Source organism: Euprymna scolopes, chromosome 7, assembly GCF_053919585.1.
Source record: "Euprymna scolopes isolate OS-2025 chromosome 7, ASM5391958v1, whole genome shotgun sequence".
Classification (NCBI taxonomy): Eukaryota; Metazoa; Mollusca; class Cephalopoda; order Sepiida; family Sepiolidae; genus Euprymna; species Euprymna scolopes.
Genome location: NC_136488.1, coordinates 99,800,594 through 99,824,278, shown reverse-complemented (window position 1 = coordinate 99,824,278; position 23,685 = coordinate 99,800,594). Strand labels below are relative to the sequence as shown.

The 23,685-nt window shown below is 32.5% G+C and overlaps 1 protein-coding gene and 1 long non-coding RNA gene across 4 annotated transcripts in view; one reads left to right on the top strand and one right to left on the bottom strand.

Moving 5' to 3' along the window:
• Positions 1-23,685, bottom strand: part of LOC145279856 (uncharacterized) — a 1,383,997-nt gene that overhangs the window by 284,157 nt on the left and 1,076,155 nt on the right. The gene's annotated exons all lie outside the window — the stretch shown is intronic.
• The window catches only part of LOC145279861 (uncharacterized), an 88,727-nt gene that overhangs the window by 29,050 nt on the left and 35,992 nt on the right, over positions 1-23,685 (top strand). The gene's annotated exons all lie outside the window — the stretch shown is intronic.

Here is a 23,685-nt window from a genome sequence, read left to right as displayed (position 1 = left end):
TCATGTAAATCTATACTCCTATAAATTTGAGGGCGCTTTGTGTATTGATATTTATATTAAAACTCCTTTTTTATTTACTTAAAAAGAAAATAAAACTTTGTTATATATGGGTCGTGGAATTGCATTCATCTGCAAAAGATCTAGCTAATTTGCATATTTTTTAAACATTTATTTTAATAAACTATTAGTTTTCTTATGGGATGAGCATCTTTAGTTAACTATTACGTGTAAGTATATTCATGCAGATATTGCGCACAATTAATATTTGCGTAAAAGGTTAGAGTAAACACAAACCTCGTTATATCGTTATATATGTGTGTATATATATATATATATATATATATATTATATATATATATATATGTATGTATGCCTAAATATATTTGTTTAAAAAATTTTGCCTATCAAACTCCTCCTAGAGTTTTTAATCTACGGACAATAAGCTTAATATATAGAGTATTCGAACCCATGTGAAACTTTATATTTGGTTTTTAGCCGGGGAAAATCGGTGCAAAAGTGTGAAAATCTAAAAAAAAAATGGAATTTGCCAGCTTAAGGTCGAACGACTGCATTACGAATATGCATGAAAATGTAATAGCTATTGGTTCATATTTTAATTTTTAACCTTGCAGCAAACATGTCTTCATAGGTCAGGCATTAACGTCAAAGGAAAAAGTAAATCGCAAGCTAAAAGTTTTGGTTTCGATTCTCGGTGGTAGCGCACGAGTCATTTTTTTTTTTAATTTTAAATCATTACTAATACGAAATCTGCATTAATGAAAATATCATATTTAAGCGTATTTTACGATCTAGCAATGCCGGGCAGCCTAAACGATTTAATTAAATAAATATAATATGTACAACTATGATATCAAAACAAACAATAAGTCTCTATTGATTTGAAAAATTAAAACAGCGTGTTTTATTATTATCATTATAATTATTATTATTATTATGACGGATATCTCCGGTAAAACTACATAATTTATTCATGAAATGTCGCAGATGATAACTCTATTCAACTTGTACTAAGGATTAAATAGAAATTCTTCGATGGGTTGAACAAGTTCTCAAATGATTTTTGGAAAATTATTAGCAACCGTTTCCGATATCTCCATTTGCCCCATCATGCTAACACACGGTTAAATACCGATGAACATGATCAGTACCAGATGGGTTACCAGGTTGGAATACCAGGCACTGTATTTGAGAGACAGCGTCCAAATCATCTCCCAGGATATAATTTCAAATGGGGACCGCCTGATATTCATACGAAGGACGTTTCAAAAGTAATGCCTTCTATGTTTTTATCCCACCCGAATAGATCAGAGGGGATTGCAAATTGCATTGTTATGATCACTGAACTTATGCATTCATGACCTGAAAGTTTCATCTCTCTGCTGCAGCTATTGACGATGGGAGACTAAAAAAAACAACCCCTGTCATGGACATGCGTCAGAAGCAGAGATGCCTCATAAATTCTTCCACACAGAAAAAACTGAACCAATCAACATTCACCAGCGCTTGTTGAACGTTTGCGAAGCCAATGCAGTTGATGTCAGCACAGTTAGGAGATGGGTTCGTCGAGTTTAGAATGGTGATAGATATATGAAAAAGTATGCTCTGGACTTGTATGACCTAGGTATCAAAAGTGTATTAAGAATGTTAGTGACTATGTAGAAAAATAAATTCTAGACCACAACATTTCGCTCTATTTATGATTCAATAATACCTCTCCCGTCTTCGTAGCTCTTCAACGTTTTAGTTAAAATATATATATATTTAAACGATCCTCATAATATTTCCTAGGAATTTCTTTCTTGAAGGAAGAAATCGGCTCAACCATCCCATGGTAAATGCCACCCAGATACTTTTTTACTTCCTTGTAAATTGATTTTCAAACTACCTTATCTTTAGACAGGTCTTTATTTATCCTTCTTTAACTTACATCCATCTTTATTACTTACGTCCATCATTTCTCTGACCAACTGATCCTGCTACTTCATATACTAACATGAAAAATTGATTGGTGCCTTCCTTTGGATTCATTATTTTTCATCCCTATTTCTAGATTTAAGGATTACCAAGACCAAGAACCACACTTGTTTTTTATATTTACTGAATTTAACTCATCATTGCTAGTTTAACGCCTATATGTTTGATATGTGCTGAACGACTTTTGGAAATTGACTTTTAAAGCATCCTATTTCTGGACAGGTATTTATTTATCCCCGGTGTTATTCAATCAATCATTATATTTTCTGACATGTTTTGTCATAGCCTTTTTCTGCCAACCGACTCTGCCGCCTCAACTGTTGTACGTCTACTAAATCAATCATTCTCATCCATATATCATCATCATCATGTTCAGTTTAACATCTGTTTTGCATGTTCCCATATGTTGGAAGGATTTAAGGAATTTGCTTCCAACTAACCTATCTCTGTCCAGGTCTTCAGTTATCCTTCTTTCACTCACATCCACCTTTGTCACTTTCTTTCACATTTTTCTTGACTAACTGACCTTGCTACCTCAACTGTTTTACATCTATTAACAGAAGAACTCGCATCCATTATTAAAATGTGACTAAACCAACCAAATATGCTGTTCTGCACACATATCTCCCTATATTGGCAATATTAACTCTTTCTCTGAAGTCATCAGATCTAAGCTTGAATTTAAATTCAAATTACATACGCATCAAAAAAATAAATAGTTCTATTACATTTTTGTTTTATTGATTTTCTTTTTAGATTTATCAAGGAAATTAGTTCATGTATTAAAATAGAACGAAACTATAGCAAACAAGATTCCTACTTAGAATTCTGAATGTTTGTATTATTTGAATTCATCGGACAATCTACCCAGCTTTTTATCTCATATCAGTCACATTAATAACATAAAAACCCTGTTAAAATAAACTGACAATGCAAGATACAATCGATTAAGCATACTGAAACCAGCATTTCTTATTTCCATAAATGTTATGTCTCTAAGAACTTACAATTGATTAATTTAATTAAAAGTTAAATCATAATATGTAAGAAATAATACCTCCCAGGGTTCCCTAATAATTTAATTATGTTTATAATTTGTGTACACTTACTTTTAACTAGATCCAAAACTTCCACCTCTTTCTCCTGTCAAAAACATGGGGACTTTTACACTTGAGGAAGGTTGAAGGTTACATCGAACCAAAACGTTGTGCAGATAACATTCAAAATAACAATAATTGTCCAGTCCTGGATATGACCTTAAACTATATCCGATGGTGAGTCGCCAGCTTGCGGGCTTTGGAGAGTGTGGAGCCACCCTTTAATTGCCATTGCTCCAAGGTCTACTCTGACCCGGAGTGGTAGTACCTGTTAGGGTCTCAACTATGGCTTAAACAGAAAATGACTTGAAAAAAAAAAATATTCTATTAAAATTTTTTTCTTCAAAATCACTGGATTCGGCATTAAATAACCTAAAAGGGTTGATATGCCGTAAAACTAAAACAACCAACCAACACTAATTGTCCGATTAATCCAAGAAATGCAAAAATTCTTAATGTTTTTCAACCTATTAATTCTTTATCTTTTAAAGTTTCCAAATTTCTCGTTACTGCATTTTAATAGTCGTTCTACTACAACTACTCTAAGACATTCTTACTGATCTCTGACCTCTACCCTATATGTTGTTACCTTAGGTAAATACTTATATTTTATAATTCTAGCTTTTAACAAAGTTTCCAATCAGTATTTTATAATTGAATTACATTCAATTATATGAATGTTTTCAGGTAAATTTGAAATAGATTTCTTCCTTGTCAAAATCAGGCAGCATGCTAATTCGGAAAATTTAACTAAACCTAACGAAATCAGACGTAATGTTTTAAAAGCAAAAGAAACACATAACAATCAACAAAATGGCTGTCGTAATGAATTAACTATCTTGCTGAAATTTTAAATTTTCAGTTCTGCTATTTTGTTCTGTTTTCTTTGTGAATATTTTCCCAAACTTTTCACTTCCAAATAGCATTTACCAAATGCATTTATTTTTGAAGGTTAAATCTGTTTATGCAGGGGGGACCGCAACACTCCAGATTGTGCCCATTCACTGACTTCATTAGTTTAAATGCTTTTCAATTATTAAGAATCTATTTAGTATTTTGTTGTTGCGTTTAGAAATAAATAAATGAAATAATGTATTATAATTATCGTTTAGGGTGCATCAGCTTTAATATGATGCCTACTCATCCGTATATTAATTTGTAGAAGCAGTGCATATATTGGGTAACAATGCCCTCCTAAATAGACTTAGTAAAGAATTCAATACAACATGGGAACAATTTGTTATAAATAATACATTAGAACACGATAAAAAAAATTAAATAATTATATATATATATATATTAAGTAAAGTGATTTTTAATTTAAAAATTTAAAAAAATTTTTTTAAATTTTAAAATCAAATTTTAATTAAATTAAAAATCAGTTTCATAAGAAGGAACAACAACAAAGTCAATTATCTGTACGATCGTTTCGGAAATCCGTGCTTTTTATTTGTGGTATACATGAAGTTATGTAGAACAATTATATATAGTTTTTTTGGTAAGCACGGTCTCCTCATCAGCAAATTTAGGAGGATTTTTATTGAATTTAAAAGACACCATAAATAAACCTAGCATTAAAAGTAAGGCAGATGAATCTTTTAGTTTTTCTTTTTTTGAAATCAGGAACTGTGTTTAAAGTAGTCATTTAGATGTTTGCTATAGCTTTTTATTTTATTTTTTTTTAAATTTTTAAATTAAAAATCACTTTACTTAATATTGAATTAGCTCTAGGACATTTAACTATCGAGCTTATTATATATCTAAATTACAACGAGCATTTCCTGTATTTTAATTAAACTAGTAATTTCACTGTTACATTAAAATACACTTAGCTCTTTAGACTATTATTCTAATCTCCTTTAAATTATATATATATATATATATATAACAGTATAGCTACATTCCAAGTTCCAGATGTTTATTTTTCTTACCAAATTCTTTCAACTGTTACAAAAATAATGCCTCCTATTTTTTTTATCCCGCCCGAATAGATCAGAAGAGATCGCAAATTGCACTGTTATGATGACTGAACTTATGCATTCATGACATGAAAGTTTCATCTCTCTGTTGCAGATATTGACGATGTGAAAGTCTGAGAAAATAATGCTTAATCAATAAATAAAAAAAAAACTTACAGTTTTATTGGCATGACAATCTTTTCATGTACATACTCTTCAGAAAAATATAGTAAAAAGTAGTAATAAGACTACAAATCTAAAACAAGAATAGGTTTAAGGCTTCCAAACTCTGTACTAAAATTGGCTGCAAGGAACGATGGCGCAACGGATAAAAGTACTAAGTATAATCAGTTCTAACTGATAGTTTTCTGGGGTTGAAAGTTACATTTTACAAACTAAACTAGACATGGTTCTATGGTTGCGATTTATGCTTTTTCTTTAATTTATAGATCGTAACCTATTTCCTTCCAATCTATTCATAATCAATCATTTAATAGAGTGTTGCTTACATTTATGAAAACTAGAAGAATTTTCAGAATAGAACAGTTTTGCACCACCTTGATGTTTCCTTACGAAGATTAAAATCAAGATCTTATAATACTAAACGTTATATCTAGAATACCTATTCCAATATTAATCAAAATCCATTTCATGATTTTGATTCTATAAAAAAAAATGTCTATAATTTTGGACTTAAGAAATTTAAATTCAGGTAATTTGTGCCGGTAGAATATGGCCGTGCTGAAATCATAATATTAGTTTTTTAAATCCACGAGGAGAGGAGGGCGTTTTGGAACTATTCTATACTTTCACTTAACAATTTAATAAACAAAAGATACTTTAAAGCTTGAATTAAACTTAAAAATCCTGTCAAAAAATAACACGATCCATATTCTGTTATGCAGAATGCAGTTATGGTTGAAATTTAATGCAAATCTGAAATATTTGAATTTTTCAATGAAAGTTTGTGTCCATATCATACTCTCTAAAACTCTTTATAATACCACAAAGAAAGCGAGGAATATTTATTAATTGATGTTTAATTCCTAATTATTAAAGTTTTTAAAATATTGAAAGTATCTGAATTTTCACAATAAGCTTCTACTCTTTCTATGCCCTTTTGCATGAAATTCAATTAAACTAAATATAGCTCGCATTACTCTTTCTTGCGTCTAGTATATATGCTTCCAAAATTCATAATGACTCTTAACTAATTTTAGACTGAATCCTATCCATAAAAACATACAAACACACCTAACTTTATATAAAACAGTCCCGGTTAAAATCCAACGAATATTCCAAGTTTATATAATAGTACTCAATAACAAATAGAGCTTTTTATATTAATTTTTATTTATACAGTCATGTACATATTTTGCTACATCGACATGACAATGTTTCAATCTGTCGTTATTAATAACTAAAATCTTATCAGGCGAAAATGACTGTCTTTTTTTTTTTAGGAGTTTAAATTGGAAAGCATTTTGGGGTGAAAGTCATGTGATCCGGAACGTGGTGGTGAAGGAAATGCAATATTAAAGGATGGGTCTGTTTGACTTGGACTGGCTCTCTTTTTTTTAAAGTTTTTCCTTTCTTTTATCTCCCGTTTCGCTACCATAATTTCCTATTTCAAAAGAATAACAGTCTAAGTCAAGCAGGTCTTCCTTTTAACATTATGTGTCCTTTCTTCACCCTTCTTTCTTTAATGTCTGCGTTCGAATGATATATTCTCTCTCTCTCTCTCTCTCTCTCTCGCCCCCTCTTCCTTTCTCGATGTTACGAGACAACAAACCCAAATTCGTTGCTAAAAATAATCCTTTAACTCTCTGAGCTCATAACTTTACCACGGCTGTTTAAAATATTGTTTTAAAACCAGATAAGAACACCTAAAGAAAAAGACAGTTTTTTTGTTTTTTTTTTGCCTAATGAGATCTTAGTTATTAATAACTACAGATCGAAACATTGTCATGTCAGCGTAGCAAAGCTTATATTAATATCTATTTATACAGACATGTATAACTCTATATATAGATGTTTAAAAGTATTTTCTTCGTATAGTGATGTCTTTTTCCTTGACGATCTGCTTCAGGAAAGGTCAATCCACTGCCTACTCTAAGTAATTACCGATGACACATGGCACGTGCCTGAAATCAGAGCTGACTTCTTTTTAGATAATAAGTATACTTTATCGCAATATCCGTGATAAAATCTGCATCAGCATCCTCCATCACTCCATCCCTCGGCTTATATATTTCAGTTTGTGTGTGACCTTTTTTCTGTCCCAGTTACTTCATATTTTCTACATTTTCTCTCTGACTTTTTGGCTTAATTTGGTCTAGCTTATCAGAAAGGGGGAAAATGGGGTTTCTAGTTTATGTTATATCTTTTTTTTTTTTTACAATGAAGTCACCACTTACCAAGGCTCGAAGGCCACTCAAGAATAAGGGTTAACGAATGTAAAGTGGTAATCGTTAATGTTGTAGGTTGGGTAGAAGTTGATTATTTAAGGGGACGGTTCAACAAGAACTTGTTTACATTATGTATGAAAGCTACCATATTGTAGTCGGTCGGAAAGTAGGTCAATGGTACAGGGTTCCATATGTAGGCAGTTCTGTGAAAAAAGCTTTATTCAGGGAATCTGCATTTAGATTAAGGCAAAGATAGAGAGTGGGGGTAATTGTTGATGGTGGTTTTAGATAATCGAGTGTTTTTGTGAAAGTTTAGCAAAGGGGGAAACCATAGATTTGGACCTCAGACGAGCACTTGCCATGAAAATAACAATTGAGCGAAGACAGGCTCACAACATCTACTCTGTGGGGAAAAGGTTGCAGGGAAGAGAAAAGGGCATTATCTACTAGGTTTCGAAGCTGGTTTTGAATTCTACCAAGGCAGCTCCTGCCCATATGTCACAACAGTACTCGATTTTAGGACGTACTTTTGCATCGGCAGTGATATACCTACTGGAGCGGTAGAGTGATCCAACCATTTTTCCAGTGATATTGGCAACAGATTTCATGTATGTGTTCCATTTCAGATCAGGAGTGAAGGTTTGCAATCATGCGAGCTTGGCTATATATTAAGTAATAAAGAAAGTCGACTGTATTCAAGGGTGACCCGAAGTCTCCTTTTTCATTGGCTACTGCATCTAGATGAAGGTGAGTGAACTCCCCCTTTTTCTGGCTTACTCCACTTACCCTTGATCCTCAGCTATCATCCGAGGAAACATGTCCGTTACGATGTCATCCTACAGCGTCTTGAGAAAGAAGACAAAAAATTTTGTAAAACTAAAAGCAAATTATAAATTGGTTATAATCATAATTATAATATTATTTGCTATGTTACAGGGTGGAACGATAAATCGCTGCCATAGAAAAGACGACATGATTCCATTTCTGTTTAATAAAAACTAGTTTTCTTTTTTGTTGCAAACCATTTTAGTTGGCCGGTTGTGTATAAATCCCAGGAGCGATAGGAGCCTTCTATCATGTCTTTTTCTTTAGTAGTTTAAATTGGAAAGCCATGTGGAGTGAAAGTCAAAGTGACACAAGTGAGATCAGAGACACACTGCTGTACAACTCAAGCTCTCTACTGATCCAAGTTATGACAACAAAACTATTGTTAGTATTCTCAAAATGCAAATCCAGATGGTTCAATGCTTGAGGGCACAGCTCAATGTATCGGACGACCCACGATTATGGTCTTTGGTGTGGTTTCAAGAGAGGGCAACATCATGCCACCTCACATCTTCAAAGTCGACTTGAAAGTCAACACCAAAGTGTACCTGGATGTGTTGAAGAGTTTGGTGATCCCCAAGTGCAATCGGTTGGCCGCTGAAAAATCCTGGGTGTGGCTGCAGAATTCGTCAGGAACATCACTAAAACCAGCCTGATCGCCGTCATCTGCCGAGTAGTCACCAAGCTTCTGCTGGCACTAGTGGAAAAGGCATGCTCCCAGTTCTGAACACATATCGACGCGGTGATTGAGGCTGAAGGCGGCTACATTGAATAGATATCAACTCTACTACATAATCAAGCTACCTGAATTGATTTTTTTCAATGAAAGTTCCACCCTGTATTTACTGAAATAAAATAACATCATGCTCTCTCATACACACAAGAATGAGACTTGGAAACCCGCAGGTTGGGATTAGGGTACAGTATCTGTACTGTCCTCAGTTGCAAGGAAGAAATCATTCTTGACTGGAGCAATTTTTATTTTTCTGATATTCCAAGTGCTCCTTTTTTGGGAGTTCTTATATCGTCCACATAAAAAACGACTTTGTTGTTGTGAATGTAAAATCTTTCTTCATTATTTCTATTTAGTTGACCTCCACGTCACCCACAGGTAGGGTTAGACACAAAGTCAGTTTTTAAGGTGGAGGAAAATTGGCACTCTGGACTGAAAGAAAACTAAAAAATGGTTTGGACTTCTCCCACAACAGTCAAGGACAGGAAAGATCAAGAGCAGCATCAAGACAGATACTATACTGTCTCCCAATCACAAAAAAAAAAGGAATTACTTTCTCCCTATTTATTTCCCTCCCACGCCAGGATGATGTGACACAAGGAATAGAAATCGAAATTGAAGAGTAATCATCCTAGAGGAAGAGCACTTTGGCCTGCAAAAAATGCCTGAGCAATCCTGTCAACATTGCCCAGTAGGGGGTGTCTCAAAAGGTTAGCAATAAACTAACTCCTTCTTAAAAAGGGAAGGTAAAGCCTGGGAAGGTGGACTTCTTAGACTTGCACACCTCAACCAACAGGGAAGTAGCCATCTAAACAATGGCCTAAAATCCGTTGGTTTTGAGACTGAGGGAAAATCCCTGGCGTCTCTATCAATGTTAAATGTTTAATCATATACTCGTGGGACTTCCACAGTGGACTCTTTCATATGTAATATATTGATGTTGGCACTCTGTGGATGTTCAGTGTAAATGAAGACCTCTTGATATTATTTAGCTCTTTTGTTAAAACTGCAAAAGTATTTATCTAAGCTAGCAGGGACACCTGGCGTAGCTCGGTTGTAAAATATGCTTAAATATGATATTTTGATTCATGCACAATGTGTATATATTATAGTGTCAATTTTCTATCGATTCTTATATATTATAAAGTTGTGATTTTAAAAGTAAAAAAAAAAAACCATATGACTTGGGTGCATCAGCTTAAATCGAAACCGAAACCAAAATTAAAAATTCTTGGTAAAATTATTTATTACAAGAAATCGAAGTTCATAACAATTAAACGACAGCCACTCGGAAGAAAAAAGATGTAAGCATGACACACAAATTAACACACACGCTATCGTATTAATATATAGATGATACCATACTCTTTGGTGATCATTATTAATGTAATTGCTTTGAAGGCGTGAGAAACAAAATTAAGAATGCAGATAAGGAGAAATAGGTGAGAGGTTTAAGTATTAAAAATACTAATGAATCACCAGGGCCAAAAAACACTCAAGGTTTAATGAAATTCTCAGTTAGACTTCAATAGCTTCTCCAAGTCAAATATATTTTCTCCACATCTGAGTGCTCATCCGGCTCCATTATCTTACACTTCTTGCAGAAAAACTCGTCAGTGAAGAAGTCCTTCTGGACTAAAGCAACTTTTATTTTTGTCCTAATCTAGAATGTCTCTTTTTTATTTCTTTATTAGTATTTTTTTTTTGTGATTCACACAAATTCATCTACTTAAAAAAAAAAACAACAACAACAAAAAACGAAACTTCTATGAACAAAGATTCATTCCTAGAACATTCTGACTGTGAAACAAGACCGATTAGAGCATGATTGTCTTCAAGTCTAATGTAAACAAATACTTGCTCAGCCGTCATCTTAGATAATCAATTCCTCTTAAGTAATCTTTTGCTTTTTTTTTCACTCATTGTTTTCGGTGTTCTTGTGGAAGCGATTATCATCAAATTGACGATCTCTTTAATCTTTATCCTCGATTCATCTCCAGGCCTTGATAAAAGGTGAAACACAAATTAGTAGAAAAGAAAAGGAGAACTACTTGTTTGCCTCAAAACTATGTTATTAGTCAGAAGTTGAAAGAGAATTTAACAGTTCTTTTGTTTCTTTGTTTAGTTTAGTATATCCATGAAACATTCAGCCTGAATAATACTTTTCATACCCATCTCCTGCACCCGCCTCTCATGAAAGAGAGCTTTCATCATAAAGATCGAAACACAAAACACCTGTCAGAAAGCTCAACATCTTGTGCTTCTCATCATCTCCAAAATAAAGGTTAAAAAAAAAAACATTTACATCGAAAAAATAATTTTATTTTTTATTTTTTCTTATTTTGTTTTCATCTTGTTATTCTTATAGGAAGGGAAAAAATAAGATTGGCAAAATGAATCTGACCAAAAACAACAACAAAAAAAAAAACACATACAGAGAAAAAACAAAAAATAGCTACAAAATGGACATTTTGGAAGTTAAGGAACATTGAACTAGCAGACAGATCCCATCATCTAACTTTAGTCTGTGCAAAAGAAATCAGAAAGAAAACTGTTAAGGGATTCAGTATTGTTTAGATGTTCCTATTAATGTTTCTTTCAAAAACTAATATATATATATATATATATATATATATATATATATAGAGAGAGAGAGAGAGAGAGAGAGAGACATATATTTTAAATATAGACATATATATATATAGTATTATATGGAAAGTTTTGAAAATATATATGGCAATTTAGCTACACAGAATTTTCTGCGTTTTACCCTCATGAGGATTCGTCAGGCTATTGCATGGAATCGGGGTTACTTTGTGTTTTTATATATTCCCGTGCTACTGGGTTTGCTAGTTACCCAATCAGATTATTTGTTATTCACATACCCATTTATCGCAGCCAATGAACACGTATATATATATATATATATATATGTGTGTGTGTTTATGAAGATGTATACGCTTTTAATGTATATGTTCCATAATTATTTTTTCTAAATTGTCACAATAATAATGAATTTACACTTTCAGGCCATATATCGAAAGTAAACATTCCAAACCAAGAAATATATCACACTTATTGTATTGTATTATTACCATTTTACACGTGTTTCGTTAAATGGTAAAAATTACCAAACAACTCATCAGAGACAGATTTATGCTCATCGGAAAGACACAGAGATTTTTTTATAGTATATACTAGTAAAGATACCGGCACTTCCTGTGGGATTTTACTGCACGTTTGAGTACCTGCTTTACAGGCACCCTTGCAGTAAGTGGATGTTGTAAGAGCAACTCTTTCTTATGGTGTTTAAACATTTTTTAAACTACTTCCTGAAGTGACTGAAATCCAGCTATGAACTTTAAAGCAAATATGTTATATCCAAATTGACACTTATATTGTTGCATATAAAAATTGAAACAATTACAAAGAATCACAATGGTTACCATTTGTTTAGTATCACAAACACATTTTTATCAAAGATATAGCTAAGATATCTACGCTTCGTGCAGGACTTTGCTGTGCGCTCAAGTCAAAGCTAAGAGATACAGTGCAATAAATTTTGGTCTATGTTAGGGACCACTATCATGCCAAATTTCATCAAGAATGGTCGAGGGAGTGAGGATGAAGAAGGGTGATCTGATTCAAATTCACAAAGAAGTTGGTTGCCGCCAGGACGGTGGCGAACCCAAACTTGGTGTGCAAATGACTTTGATCGTGACCTTGAAAATTGGTGTGTACCATTCCTAGATTGGAGACCATCATCGTGTCAGGTTTGGTCATGATCGGTCCAGTGGTGTGCGCGTAGGAAAGTTATACACAAACACAACTACTTATATGAGTTGTGTGAATATTATATACAAACAACTCCAACTGAGAGATCTATAATAAAGAGCAATGTGTACTTATAAATATATATCCATTCTATCACAGAAAATTAAAAAGCCTCAAAAATACATATGAATTTTACATAGTTTCTTATTTGTGAATTTTAATAAGTTTAATAGTTTACATAAATGGGTTCATATGCAACTGAAAACGTTATGAAAGTTCATCGCCTCTTTTCAGAAAATTCGCTAAAAATGTCAAACAGGAGAACACATAAATCAATATATATATATATATATATATATATATATATATATATATATATATATATATAAACAGTAATCCAGGTGAGGTTGACATCCACAGAGTAAAAATCCAAAGACTTTTTACTGTATAAAAGTGATCAACACTAAGTAGCGCTGTTTAATCGTTATACAATTGATTTTGTTTTTGTACAAAAATTATCTGCAAAGGATATTTCAGTCACACCATTTCAAGGCTAACATCTTTTCTTTATTGGTTTTATTTAATGAAACATCTATCCTCTAAAAAGACATATAAGCAATTCAAATCATCTTAAAATATTACAAATCGTTAAGTTTATTTTACTAATTAATTAATTCATCTAAGTTTTGAATAAGCTGATTAAAAATGTAGTTATAATGACATAAACCAAAAATGGTATATTCCAAATGTTATACAAAATGATGTTTGTATAAATAAAACATAATAATGAATAAACAGATAAATGTGTAGCTTACTATTTCGTACTAAGTGTTTTGGACGATTTTAGATGCAAAATAAATCCTATTTGCTGTTGGGATATTTTTTTACTATAATATCTGTATCTGTCTGTCAATTTATCTATCTCACATATAATTATTTTTTACTATAAAAATTAAATACCTACAGACACTAGTGTTTCATCCTTTCGGGAATCTTCAGTGCAGGGTGTCATGATTAACACCAGTCGACAGATTCGAACTCGGCAACACGAGTCATCTCTGGCTCGATTAGCAAAGACCGTATCCAATCGGCTACCATTAACCGTGTGAAATAATGTTGAATTTATACATTTTAACATTAAATGTTCTTTACGTCAGAACAGTAATCTAATCGTTATACGTAGATCCATGCATAAGAGCTAAATTGATATATATTTATATATATATATATATATATATATATATATATATATATACACATTGATTATATATATAATTGCTTTGAAGAAAATAGCCGGCAGAACCCGAGGGGCCCCTTTCCTCAACAGACTCATCAGAAGTTAATCGTTGATCATAGAATAAATAAATAAATAAAATATCATATTTTATTTATTTATTTATTTATTTTTCTATTATCAACGATTAACTCCTGATGAGTCGGTTGATGAAAGGGGCTCCTCGGGTTCTGCCGGCTATTTTCTTCAAAGCAATCTATAAGTTTTTTACCGTCAAAAACCTATATATATATATATATATATATATATATATATATATATATATAATTATTAAATGTATCCACATGAAATGTTATAATCAGATATATTATATATTGATTTTCAGTTCTTTAATTTGTATAAAAGTAAGAAGAATAAAAAAGTAAAATAATTCAATAAAAAACTAAAGTAAATCAACACCTAATATAGAAAAAAAAAATTTTTTCAAACAAATAATAAAATAAGATCAATTGTTACTTTAGCACATTCACAAAATGGTGTGTTATCCCTATACAAAATGGTGTGTTATCCCTATACAAAATGGTGTGTTATCCCTATACAAAATGGTGTGTTATCCCTATACAAAATGGTGTGTTATCCCTATACAAAATGGTGTGTTATCCCTATACAAAACAGAACAAATAAGAGGAAGTAAAACTCATCAGAATCTTCGTTTGAGAGAAGTCCTGCCATTGGCTAAAGAAAAATTAACATCCGGGAGAAAATAAAAATGTAAGAGAACCAAGTTCTATTGGAATAATCAACGTTTTCTAAAATGTGTTGTTTTTTTTTTGTTGTTTTTTTCAACCAAGGCAATAATGATGACTCAGAAATATTTTTTCGACAGTTTTTCTAACCCAGTTTCACATCAACATCCACAAAAACCTAAGGACCCCATTCCTGTTTCTGTTATGGTGGTCTAGACCATCACTAATGTTGAACCTTGTCCCCGGGTAACAAGCCTCTACTCAGAATTACCTGTCTGAGATTAAACCTGATCATTTTCAATGTTAACATGCTACTGAACATCAAGTTTCTTTTCATCACTGAAATCCATGTTAGGGAAACATGAAACTCCTTTCATCATATATGCCACAGAAGAATTTCAGCATTTTGCTTTTATTTGTCAACAGAGCTGGAAGATAGCAATTGTTTCTTGTGGAGTTTTGTAAGGAGATGTTTGAAGAACATTTTAGAGAATGGTGAACATCACTCTAATGGATACTTTCGCCTCTTTTGCTAAATATATTTGTGTTTTATCTAGCTTCCCCCTAGTGGATTTGATCGGTTTTGTCCGAGCAGTACGAAAATGACCTATCTCTGGTTTATTAGTAAACTCTCCAACCTCTTTAAATCATTTGACCATTCTTTGGACCGAAAGTCTGTTGACATTTACTGATTTAACACTATCCCTTAATGACTTTCCCAACCTGTACAACTCTATAATCACAATTCCCTTGTTCAAATCCTGTGCCATTTTCCTAGAAGTGATAATTAAACCTTAAATAAGTAAGGATATATATATATATATATATATATATATATATATATATGAAGAACATGAACATTTTATAGATTTTAATGAAAATGGATAATAATAAAATTGTAACAGTAAATATTGAAACCCCCTATATGTGTGTTTGTGTGTGTGTGTTTATATATCCACAGACAGTTGTTTTGTCACCTATGATTTATCAGTATGCTAGACGTAGCAAGTGTATTCATGCTGAAATCCAAAACCAGTCCATCACATACTAATGTGATGGAACAGTCCCAGTACCTAACTCCTTTCATCAACGCACATCGTCACTGGCAGTAAAAGAAATCCAAACGCTGTCTATGTAGTCTCTTTGTTTATGTTCATTTTTTTTATTACACCTGTTTGAAAACCCAAGAAATCTGTTCTTAACAGAAAATGATTTATTCATGCTAATGGGAAAATATTTACACTTTGTGTGATTAAAATATATAGTAAGAAATATCTATTTTGATCACAAAATGTTACTTAGTTCTGAGATTGAGGTATGTTTGGAACATGTTTTAAATGTTTAAATTAGCTATAATTTCTTTCTATATTGTCTTGCTACAACCACTGTCAATAAATTTTCTGTCTCCATCTTTACATCTAAAATTAAACAAAGCTTCCATGAGCAAAGATTCTTTCCTAGAACTAAATACTGCGGGGCTTCTTCCCACATGACTACAATATTGTCGTTTTCAAGTACAGCGTAAACAAATTCTTGTTAAACCGTCTTCTTTAAGTGGCCTTTGTGTCTCTTTAATAAAAGAAATCTCTCTCGCTCTATATTGATTCAACCAAGTTTCAATATTTTGTAATGTCTGTGTAGGCATTTAAAGAAAGAGTGACTCTTTCTTCAGTGTCACCAGCAAACTTACACAACACAATAAGCAGGTGAATTAGGTAGCAAAATAAAAAAGTTTTTACTTTTATATAATAATTAGATGTATCCGATGTTGCCTGGGATTAAACGTAATGTTAAATTCCTTAAAATAAGTAAAATAAAAGAAACGGAAGGAAACTGAGACATATGCATGCGAGTATTATGTTTTTTCTAATGTTCACTTCTTGTAAGTAAAAAAAAAATATATGTATATATATACTAGAGTTGAGATCGAAACCAAAACCTAAATAGTGAGTCAAGTACGATAACCATTACATCGTCTTGACAGGATCTTTAAAATGTGTTTTCAAACCTTGTGAAACAGTAGACGAACAGACAAAAATTCGATGACCCCCCTTCCAAGTACCAATTTTCCGATTTTGACCCCTTAGAAGCACTTTTTTTTCTGGGTGAAACCCGATTAAAAAGTTTTCCACATGCCTGAATACGCTATATATCAAATTTCAAGTATATAGATAAAAAAGTCATTGAGTATATAGGCTAAGAAATGTACTCACACACATTCTCACTTTTATAGACATACAGATAAGAAGAGAAAGAAGAAAAAGAAGGACAATATAGTATTGGGATTGAGTTATGTTTGAACAAAATTCCATTTGGATTGTACTAATTAGCTGTAATTTGCAATTAACTCAAAAAGTGACATCTCTTACTAAGTTTTTATCACTCTCACCCTCTCTTATTGTATGTTGCTTTACTCGTTCTTATTTTATATACTGTCTATAACTCTCGCTTTTATCACTCTCTCTCTCTTTCTTTGTTAATAGTTTAAGGTAATAAAACTAAGTTATAGATTGAAATAATCCATCATGAATAAAAAGAAAATATCTCCACTCGAATGTTCACTGATTTATCTCTATTAATTCTGAAGTAGCATTTCCATCATCAAATTCATATATAGGATGCATACAGCTTAATATAATCTATTACTTGTTTAAAAAGGAAGGGAACTGATTGATTTAGGTCGAAAGCGAACCAAAGGTTTCGTTTTCATTGATGTAGGGGAGGGCGCCATTCCTTTATCAGTATTACTCTATTTGATCCTTAAATTGTAATGCTGAGTGATTAGGAAGAGAGTATCAAGTACTATTTTTTGAGCCTTTGGTATTACTTCACCGAGGATTGAACCATGTTCTCTTGGTCGATTAGTGAATACTGTAAGCATTATGTGTAATAAGATACAAACTCACAGAGTTTTCTAAAATGTCATTTCTTCCATTGCACAAATGGTTATATATCATGTCTTTGATTTATCATTGGATCACCATTTATATGCTACGGATTAAATAGAGTTCTATTCAAAATTTAGTATAGAGTCCCAAGTCCGACAGAAAGATTTCCGACTTGAACAAGATTCACCTAAGAAGATCAGACGTTACATCGGCTAAAACGTTGTGAGAATAATACACAACATTAGTTAAAAAAATCCAAGTCATACATATGTTGCACTTGTTCTTCATCTTCCTTTGGAAATGCTGGGTGCTTAGTAGAATATTTTGAGCCTTTTGTATGTACGACTCAACCGAGGATTGAACTCTTGTCTCCCAAATCATTAGTTAATACTTTAACCATAATGCCAAATAAGCCACTTATTCATGTCTTGATTTGTTTAAATAATAACCAAATATCTTGAATTCCTAAAACAAGAGATTCATAATCATGAAGAAAATAGGACATTACATTCACACCTATTTTTGATGCGCGATTGTTTATTCATATCGTCGTCGCTAATTGAGTTTCAAGAGAAAGAGAGAGAGTATACTGAATGCATCACAGATTCTCCAGGGTGCACTTATGGGCTCAAATTATGGAGATCTTCGGTTTTCCCAATCACCAGAATTCTTCTCGCAGCCCCACCGATGGGATCTTAAAGGAACTGATCATAAAATTTTGTCACCAGAGTTGTTAGAGAATTACTCGTATTCCATCCGATCGTCTTTGGGGATCGAATCGTCTTGGCATTATTTTGAAAGTTTTTCTTCTTCAACACTAGTTCTCTCCCACACAATGTCACTGGAAAAATGCTTTAAACATATTAATCAATATGTACTCGAAATAAAATAGACATGATAAAATTTGAACACAGGAAAAAATAAATTTGATAGATTTTGAAGATGAGAAAGAATGATCCAACAGGGGTTGAGCACAAAAAACAATCTGATAGAATTTGAACACTGAAGCAAAATAGATCCAATATGAACACAAAACAAAATAGATATGATAGAATTTGAACACAAAAACAAAAGAGTTCTAATATGATCCCAAAATAGATCCAATAACATTTGAACAACAAAAAAATATAGTTTGAACACAAAAACAAAATAGATCCAATAGGATTTGAACACTGGCATAAAATAATTCCAAAATCGTTGGAGCACAGCATAGTAGATTCCATAGTCTGCTTACATAGATCATCTCTCCTCCAACTAGTATGAAATTAGATTCTTAGCATTTTAAAAGTATTAGCAGAATTGACAAAAGGATCCCAACAGGAATTTGAACACGACATTCTCTGCCAGGATTCAACAGCAAAAGCCACTGCACTACACATTTATCCATTTTATCACGCTTTGTCTGTCTTGCCACCTTAGAATGAGGATAATTATTTTAAAATTTCGAATGATTTTCAAAATAGGCCTGACCTAGAATTTCTAATTTCAGCTGATATAAAAAAATATAATGGACTTATTTTTCCCTATATATTAAATATTTAAAATTCTGGTTAGCTTCTCAGCTCGTTAATGAGACTCGGCTTACATTACTTTTGCATTAGTGTATGTGACATCTTTTCCATAATGAAATAAGACTAAATGCATGTCATCAGAAAATTAAGAAACGTACACACATGCTTCCAATCAAAGCGACAGCATCTGAAAGCATTTCGAAAAATATGAGCAAGAAATCAAATTTATTCATAATTAAGGAACGTGTGCACACACATACACACACACTTGTATACACAAGGCTGTCAAGGTAGATTCAGCAAGCTGAAAAATCTGTGACTGCGAGAAGTTAACTATGTATAAGGAACAGCTTGTAAATTATAATCTACTAGCTATTCCGACCCGGTGTTGCCCGGGATGTAGTGACATTATTTTAGCTTATAAGTTTTATTTGTTTGCATATTTTACAACTTAAGGGTAGACAGCTTATATTATCTTTTAGACAATATGACAGTTTTCTGTGTTTACACTGATATTCATATAAAATCATAAGATTACATCAAAAATTTATTTTCTATATGAAAATTATTATCATTTCTAGTGTTGTGTAGTGGGGTGTCTACATCAGGAATGAGACATTTATAAAAGAGGATGATACACGGCAACGGCTACGACGGTGACCATGACAATTACTTGTTGAGTTCATTATTTGTAGTAGAAGGGATACAGATGTGAGCGCTATGTGAAATGGACAGTTCTTTTAAATACAGAGGGAGAAACATTGATGAGGGAAGATTCAGTTACACTTTTAAGGAGGGAGACAGACAGTTAACACTTTGGAAGGGTATTACAATGTTCTTTTACAAAGGCGAATCACAAAAACACATTACTTTTTTTATGTTAAAAGATGAGAAACGAAGACTTACAAATTACATAATGATATTTATTCTACAAGCTGTTTATGATGATGATGATGATGATGATGATGATGATGATGATGATGATGATGATCAGGGATCCGATGCCTTAGATTTCTATATTGTCTTGCCCCTCTTTCTGGTTCGCTTCAAAAAGGGCTTCAACTAACTCAACTCTCCTCTCTCCCGAGTCTCCTAGCTGTGTCTCTGAACTCTGACTGAGCTGACTGATTTCGAACCCTCTTAACTGAATATATTGATCTATCTTTCTTTGTGACGTCAAAACGTGCTCAACCATGTGAGAGTCCCTTACCTGATTCTACATATTACACATGTCTTCACACGCACATGTAACACAAAGAAAATTCCTCAATCCATTGTCTATTATTCCTAACTGGCCTATTTTTGTTTTATAATTATTTCTACTATAATGGCAACTCACTAAATTCCTGAGATCACATCTAAAATAGCATTCACTTTTAACATTTGATTACTGAGTTCAATTCTAGCCTTTTCCTTTAATAAATATTATTTACAAAACTTATTTACATCGTCCCTTTAATTACTGGGATCTGTCCTCTTCCATATATAACACTAGTGACCAAAAGAAAAAGAAACACCAACTGTTTACATTTTTATTTAGAATGATAGATTTCTTTCTGAATTTGTTTGAGACGATCGGGGTTGCTTGACTTGCAATTTGTTTTCACATTTTCCCTTAATGCATAAAATGGTTTCGCCAAGCATGTTCTTTACTCAGTAACTTTCTTTACTTTAGATCATCAGAAATGATAATTATAACTTATTTCGAAAAATGGTTTTATATGAATATTAGAGTATTATATTAGCACAGCTATTTTTGTAATTTTTGACGGAAGGTGAGCACAAGTAATAATATAATTTTTTTTTTCATAAATGCGCGTTCAGCGAATATTTTGCAAGTGCATTTGTTGAAGTCATCTTGCAGAAAATCTTTTTTAAATAATTTCTTTTTTTTTTTTTTTCAAAGAGCATCTCTTTAACTTTGACTAAAAAGAAAAAAATGGCAAGGAAGTGGGATGGAAGCAGTAACTGAACAGTGAACCTCTTGAAATATATATATTAAAAAAAAATGTAAGCTCATCCAGGTATGGTCAACTTTCTATCTTCTTACATTACAGTGAACTCCTTGAGAAAAACGATTCTGAGAAAATGTCAAAAATTGTTTGTTTTCATTTTTTTATCGCACAATATAGATTAAAATCATTCACTACAAATGTCAAGTCAATCATATTTAGTCAGTCTCTCTCTCTCTCTCTCTCTCTCTCTCTCTCTCTCTCTCTCTCGCTATCCATACACACACAAACATATATATAGCAGTACTTAATGTACTGGGTATATCCCAGATGCCAGACAATGTTGAACTAATAAGTAAGCAGCTAAAGAGAAAATGTCTCACCTTTTTTTCTTCTTTTTTTTTTAAGTAGGAGAGGCTACAAAAGACATGGCCATCAATGTAACAGTACTAAAATTGAGCTCTCAAGCCGCTATATTCTTATAGGTCAATAAAAGAATGTTCATACTTTGATGAAAACATTTTTTTATATAAAAGTCCAGAAAATTTTCTCAGTTTAACCTTTCTAAGGTTTTGTTCAGTTTTTTAACTGATTTTTGTCTTTTAGAATTCTTGCAAATTTGTCGATGGAATTTAATAAATTAAGAAAATAATGTCAGAAAAAGAAGCAAAAGACCAGCATTTTGGTAATACTTGGTGTGGTAATCGACATGGACTTCTACAAAATAAGGAAGTTTCTAGTAAATATCAAATTCACGGCCGCATGTATATCCCAGTCAGGGAATATGATATACAGCCTAGTATTCTCAAATGGTTATCCATTTGATACTAATTGAACTTAACTCAATTTCGAAATTCTAATTAGAATCAGTAGGCCAACGTGATCATGCTCTATATAGGGTGGAACTATAAAGTTGTCGCCCTAAAGAAAACAATACTTCAGTTTTATTTCAAAACTTTTATTGAAAAAAATCGATTCTGGTAACTTAATTATGTAGTAAGGCTGACATCTATTCAATATAGCCGCCTTCAGCCTCAATCACCATCTCGATATGGGTTCGAAATTGAGAACATGCCTTTTCCATAAGCGCCGACAGGAGCTCGGAGGATACTGGCGACCAGGCTGGCGTTGGTGTTGTGGGAGATCATGTTGGTAATGTTCTCAACATATGACTAAACAAAATAGTCCAGCGAGTTAAGGTCTGGGGAGGAGAAGAGCCAGTGAGAGAAAGGTACAAAGTAATAGCAGTCCTGAAGCTTTGGGCTTGTGTTGTACAATGGCACATCTCCAATCTTGCTCGATGAACATTGTGTCATTTTCAGGCATGATTTAAGCCTCCTATCGTTCTTGGGATTTGCAAACAACTGACTAACTAGTAGATGATCTGCAATTAAAAAAAAAGGAAACCGATTTTCATCAAATGAAAATGGAATCATGTCGTCTTTTCTTGGGCGACAATTTTATCATTCCACAATACTTCAGTTTTATTTCAAAACTTATGTTAACCCTAAGAATTAAGAATGTTAAGAATTAACAATAGACATAATAAAAGATAATTTTTAGGGAATTATTGTTGCATTATGAGAACCAATTCTTTGATCTCAACAGATTATTTGGACAACAGCTCATCTCGTAGACAGGTTGAGTCTTTTTGGATTGTTGACACGTCGCAGTAAATCATTCTTTTTCCTCTTCTTTATGATGGTAATTCTGCATGTTTGTTAAATAATGATAGCACAAAATCATTTGGGATTTATTAATTTGATAGGGAGGGTTTTTTTCATTGCAGTATACATGCATACACACGTACTAACCCCAATGAGGGAGGAAACAGTTATCCAATAACCTGACCATGCTGTCTTTTTCTCGTTTTTCAGTATATTTCCGCATTGAAAATAGCCTTCTATAAATTGTCTATAAAAACATCTTCTTATTCTTATGAGAGAGAGAGAGAGAGAGAGAGAGAGAGAAGGAGAGAGAGAGAGAGAATCTCTTCAACAAAAAAGAAAAAACATGGGAAAGTCAGTAAGGGTGGTAATTGAATCACGAATGTCTTCAAATGTAGAAAAAAATATAAATTCATCCAGATATGGTCATCTTCTTACATTAAAGTTATCTCTTTCTTAGTATGAACACGATTTTTTTTGTATTACACAGAAAACTACATCAACCTCTTAGTATTATTATCAGTAGTAGTTATCCTGATATGGGCATATTGATAGTTTGAGTCTTGTTGAGTTGATAACACGTTGCAACAGTTTTTCCTCAGTTCACTTCTTTTCCCTTATTGTTCTAGCAAAATATTACCTTAGTAAATGATAGCAAAAAATCATTTAAGGTTCAACAATCTTTTAGGCTTGTTTTTTTTTTTTTATCACATATATGCCTCCAAACAATTTCCCATAAGGGATTGTAGTGAAAAATATTTTATGATGTACGTGTTGCATTATTGCTTCCAGAAATAGGGATACATATTAAAATATGACGGAGACATATATAACGATGATGAGGGAGACATTTATACGGTTCTTATATTTCTTGGGTACTTCGTATTAATAGTTCGT